Source organism: Pyrus communis, chromosome 3 (assembly GCF_963583255.1).
Source record: "Pyrus communis chromosome 3, drPyrComm1.1, whole genome shotgun sequence".
Lineage (NCBI taxonomy): Eukaryota > Viridiplantae > Streptophyta > Magnoliopsida > Rosales > Rosaceae > Pyrus > Pyrus communis.
This window is the reverse complement of record NC_084805.1, coordinates 23,087,085-23,093,084: the sequence shown is the minus strand read 5'-3', so window position 1 is coordinate 23,093,084 and position 6,000 is coordinate 23,087,085. Positions and strand designations below refer to the sequence as shown.

The 6,000-nt window shown below is 39.0% G+C and overlaps 1 pseudogene; it reads right to left on the bottom strand.

Annotated features, from left to right (window-relative positions):
• Positions 1-563: 563 nt before the first annotated feature.
• On the bottom strand, positions 564-5,864 carry LOC137728464 (ABC transporter D family member 2, chloroplastic-like; annotated as a pseudogene).
• Between the last annotated feature and the right edge of the window lie 136 nt (positions 5,865-6,000).

The window sequence follows — 6,000 nt, the reverse complement described above, 5'->3', positions numbered from 1 at the left end:
AGCAAATCAAATTCCGATCTAACATCGGAGATTTCATTGTTTCAAGTTCAAATCTTTCCCTCATTGTAGTCTCCTTTCGTATAGAATTGTTGTCGCTTGCAAAATAAATGTCCCAAACCCTAACTTCAACACCTTAATCATAGAGTTGTTTGCACGTATTGATTCTTGGGTGCAAGCATCTAAAATCATTTTGCAAGGGAGAATAATTTCCGCACACTTAATTCAATTCAAACACCAAAAATAAACATAGTGAAGAAAAGGGATGCACGGAAGTCACTTCACTTTTGCAAAGTGTACGACGTGCCTGACTGGAAGAGCTATAAACTGCTGCACAAACTACAGGCAAACGGCTTGCATGTCATGTTTGAATAGTTTATAAGTGACATAAAGTGGAAAGTTTTGTATAGAATCTGATCATATATAAACTTATAAACCCTAGAAAGTTTTGCAGAAATTACATATGCTACAAAGTACCGGAAAACACTTGCACCACACCACAGAAACAGAACAAACAAGTGACCTAATGTAAGAAAAGGCAGCTACAATTATAGGTTTCATGAGTTTTATACTGTTTCTCGATTGATGGATTCAATGCTCCAATTGGGTTCGGCGCTGCTGGGTTCCTTGGTGGAGATCCGTAAGTTCTTCTTGTGGAAGTCGTATAGAGTTTGCCGGTGGCCAACGCTTATATATGTTATGCCTGCCTTTTCAATCTGCTGATATAAATGAACCTGCCAACAGAAGCACAACCGGGAGATCATCATTACGACTTATATCATGTTATCTTCATAGTGATTCAACAACTATGCTTCTAGGCCTCATGGGAAAAAATTGAAGCAGGTGGGCATCCTGTGCATATGATATCGAATGAGTGGTACAAAACCAACACTTCGAAAGACTTGGAACAAGTTCATTAGCTTATGCGTATCAACAGATTATAGACTAGATTATTCGTTTCAGGTGTTTGTGTGCATAGCGCGAAGTTTGACTAGATGCGTTAGGGACAATTCCCAAAGATGCTCTGGACTGAAAGGTCCAATACATGTGGGAAGGACTAGGAAGATAAACAAATGAACCTTAAGGAAAAAGCGTGGTAATACCTCGTTGGCTTCATCTAAAGCACTGGTAGATTCATCCAGTATAACTAATTGTGGTTTCGAAAGCAGTAAACGTGCAAATGCAAGGCGTTGCTGCTCTCCAAGGGAGAGAACACTAGACCATTCATGTGAAGTATCCAAACTACTGAATCGGGATAATATATAGCTAAGTCGGACATCCTCCAAAACTTGTATCAGGTCCTCCGTTGTGGGCTTACTAGGCTTTTGACTCGTATGTTCTGATTTTGGTGCCTGCTTCAAGAAAGGAAGTGACCCTGCAAGAATTACAATACAATTGTCACGGCTGATTATAGCTTCCTCAGCAGTCAGCACACATACCATGTGGCAAAAGGAGTTTAAGTCCATACCAGTTGGTTTAGTACCGTCGGCTGTGGAAATCGCATCCTCAGCCCATGTAGGATAAAGCAACTGTTGGCGAAGTGTTCCCAATACCATATAAGGTTTTTGAGGAAGGAAAAATATGCCTTCATAATTCCTATTATCTACCTCAAGAGCTACTACACCAGAAGAAATGGACGGTTGATTATCTTCAACGCCCTTCACATAGAATATGATTTTTCCTTTTCCAGTACTACAAAGACCACACATAGCTCTTAACAAAGATGTTTTACCGCTCCCACTTGGTCCTGTTACCTGTTCAAATGATCATGTACGGGAAAAGCTCTTCAGCTCCGTGTCAAGATATACTTAGTAAACTAATGATAACTTCAATAGAACAAGGGAGTTACTAACCAATAAATGCTCATTCTTGTTGATTACCAACGATAAATTCCTAACCAATGCAGTACCACTTGGAGTCTCCACGGTCAAGTGCTCTATATCCACTAACTTTTGTAGCTTTTCTATGGGAATGGATCCATTTGACTCCGGTTCCGGTAAACTTTTGACATTACTATATATCAGACTTATCCCTTCTGAGGGGTCAGAACGGTGTTTCGGATTGCTGCCATCCAATAGATCGTCAAATTCACCTGTATGTTTCAATATCACTAGGCAAATAAGTATGTAAAGTTAAAACACACCTACGCCACTAAAGATCTCCTTGCGTGGAGTCAGAAGAGAAAGCATTGCCATATTGGACATCAGAAGTCAATTTATTAACAAGGTCAGACAAAATGACAAGGTACATATTATTATGAATCTGTAAACGATAGAATAAATCTAATTAACTTCAAGAGTCAATCTCAGAACTTCGAGTATTATGGTGAAAAGTAGAAAAGTTGAGTGGAAATTTTGGTCACATCCTAGTAGTTTTTGCATCCCTAGTCATAACAAATATTATTGAAGATGGCTTCAGATGACCTGAACAAGTACAAAAAATTATACGACGTGGGCTGTAAGAAAACGTGTCAGCATTTTGTTAATGTCTTTCTAGTGAGAGTCTAATGCATATTCATTCGATTTTAAGACCCCGTTATATCACGCAAATTAGACTGCTTCCTTATGAAGTTCTATCTGGTCAAATCAAAGTTACGCAACGGATCCTCATTATGTGTGTATATATATAAATAAAGATACAGAGACAATACCAAGTCGATCAATTACAGCTGCAAATGCACTGATAGTCTCAAATTGGTAGACAATAAGGGAGAAGTCTGCAAGTATATGACTGAAAGCAGATACTGACTGATTAATGACACCAAACGCAATTTTGCCTGAGAAATACATAGGGGCAACAACAGCAGCAGGAATAATCTGAATGAGATATCTGTATCCACTAGTGAAAAAATCGAGATTTCTTGAACATATCAACAATTTCTGCAAGGTAGGAATATGAGTTAAAACACAATCAGTTGGATGTGCATGGCATAACAATCAACACGCATAGTAATTTTAAATCAGTAAATATATTAAATTTAAACAGAACATGCTCTACATCAATCCTCACAGGCATCTGTGTACCAAAAGTAACTTAAAAAAAACAGCAAGTCCTAAGCATAACTGTATAGTTCTTAGGCATAATGATGCAGCTCTGTCTCTTGAATGAGCTACAGATATCACAGTGACATCAACAGAGATCAAGACCTAGGCACTGAAGTCTAAATATATCAGAAACAACGTGATCAATTTTGAAAACTGGAACATGATGCTTATCAGATGAGATACATGTATATAACGTACATAAGAAATCAAACGCATGCTTACAAATTAAATTATAGACGCTAAGCAACACATGTTTAACATCTTCATCTTTCTTGCTTCTTGAATAATGGTAATGAGAGCCCATACATGGTGATACAATGATAATAAACTTATGTTGTGAACCCACTTCTCCATTGAGAAGAAAAATTACATGTAGAAAAACAGTTTTTTAGTGGATGTTGAAGTTGTTTATAAGGGTTATCCGTAGGCATCAATAATCCAATGACACCAGCGCATCTGCCATAAATTGATACAAGCTTATTTAAAGTAGATCATGTAGTTTAAAGTGAGTACACTAGACACACAACAATGTTGCGTAAAATTAAATTTGTGAGAGAAAAAGGAGTCTTCAGTGCAAGGGAAAACAGAAGAAGATGAAATTATTCATACGCTCATATTTTTGAAAGCACTTGTGAAGCGTTGTAGCAAAAGTTGCATTTCATTTGCTTCACCACTATAGAAAGCAATGGATTCAGCATTTTCTCTGACGCGCACAAGTCCATAACGAAAATCAGCTTCCTTTTTCTCTTGCATGAAGTTTAAAGAAACCAAATTCTGAAAACACAGATACAACGTTGTCATTAAACTGAGTTCCAATTGCATACAACATGGGAAATACTTTTTGGTTAAACAGAGGTAAAGTTACCTTCCCAAGAAAGATACTTATGACTGTTCCGCCAATTGAATATACAAATAGAACAACAAACAGCGGAGGATAGATACCGAATAAGATGTTACTGAACGAGATGAGATCTGTCACAGCACTGAAAACTGTTACGGAGAAGTATAGGGCAATCTCTGTGAACGAATTTAGATCATCAACAATGCGTTGATCTGGATTATCAATGATTGATTGGGATTGAATTTTATAAAAGGTTTGGTTGCTTAGGTAACGGTCCAGGTAATATTTTGTCATCCAAGCTCTCCACCTCAAAGAAAGAGTTTGTCTTGCATAATATCGCAACACAAAAATCTGCACAAAAAGTTGTCAACACATGTAACAAATATATCAATATCAGTAAGACCAGGTCATTGTTTCCATGTCCACATAACTTCATAGGCAAACGAATCAACAAAAATCATACAAATATGAACCCATTGGCGATGATCAAAGTGCAAAGAAGGGGAAACTTGTGAACAGAATACCCGAAAAGCTAACCTAGCAACTTTTAAGCTTTTTCCATTGTGGGTTGCAATTCACTGGCATAAACCTCTGGCAATAGTTTCACCATTCATTGTTCTTATGTGGTCTTCTTTTCGGACAAAATCTTGGCAACTGCCTTTTTGTATTTTCCTTTCTTGTGATTACAGGAGGATGAAGGCGAAGACCCCAAAAAAAGTGGAAAAAAACTAATTAAGCAGAGGAAGTACTCACCGGAATTCCACCGGCAAATGCAGCTAAGTAGTAAAGCAGCTGCTTCATGAATTGTTTTTGGTTCTTGTCTTCAAATTATCGTCAAAATCCAATTATGGAAGCAAAGAGGAAACAAATTTCAGTAAAAAAAAATAACTTAATTAATTACCAATAAGATTAACAAATTAGAGAGAGACCGGCAATGGCGTTATAGAAGTCGCGGCCGAGGAAATTGAAGCAGACGCTGATACCGGTGGTGGCGAGAGTGAGAGCTAAGACTACGGCCAGCCGGATCCTCGCTTGCACCTTGTCATCGGAGGACCAATAGGGAGCCGCCACCTTCCAGAATCTTCGGAGAAGCGGTCGCAGTTTAGGCACCTCCCTTTGCTGCAATAATGCGACCAGCTCATGAGGAAGAAGAAGAAGAATAGTATCAAATCAAAGAGAAAAAGTAAAGAGAGAGCGGACCTTTTCTGTAGCTGGCGGCAGCACTGTAGAGCCCGAGGCGGCTGCACAGCGCCCAGTTAATGATTCGCCGTCGTTGCTCCTCTCTCTCCTCCTCATCATCCAATTGCAGCCGCTTCTACTAGTGGTGGACATGGTGGACAATGATGGAAATCTGGAGAAGAGGAGCCAATGAGCATGCGAGGTCGTTGCTTCTCTTTCGACTGCAACGCTCACTCTCACTCCAATGTGGCGGCAATGGCCGTAGTTGGGGGAGTTATAGGCGGAGGAGGATCAGATCGAGACGGTGCCTGCATTATCATTTTTTCCATTTGTCTTCTCTTTCTGTTTAATTCTCCAGTGATTGAACTGATTTTCCTTGGGTTTTTCCTTCCATCCAAACAAGTCCAGTTGTGATAGTTTGATTAGCATGGCAAATGTCAAATGAAATGAGTATCTACCGGCAGACTGCAGTGCAGATTCTCTGAAAATATAAATTAACCATTTCAGCAATTTTCATCCAACGAATGAGACCAAGTCTACAACGCCACCGCTAACGTACGGTAATCCGTCCTCCTGCATTTCAGCATATCCGCTACGTAAAATAAATTGTCCGAGCAAAGCAATTGATATTAAAATATTATTTTTTTAAATTGAAAAAATAATTTCCGTTGGCTCCTTTTCTCCGTCAATCTCTGTTGAACTCTTCCACTCCTCCCTCTTTTTGTTCGTCTATCTTTCTCTCTCGAATTCTCAGTTTCTAGCTCCCATCAATTCACCAACCTGATGGCAAGTTTCTCTCTCATCGCTCTCTCTCTCCCCTCTTTATATCCACAAAAAGATTAGTTCTTGAAATTCCTGAAGCTCGAGTTTCTTTCCGTGGAGTTGAAAGCATTGCCCAGGATGTAATTTTGGGCCTGCAAATATGGTATTCGTACTGTG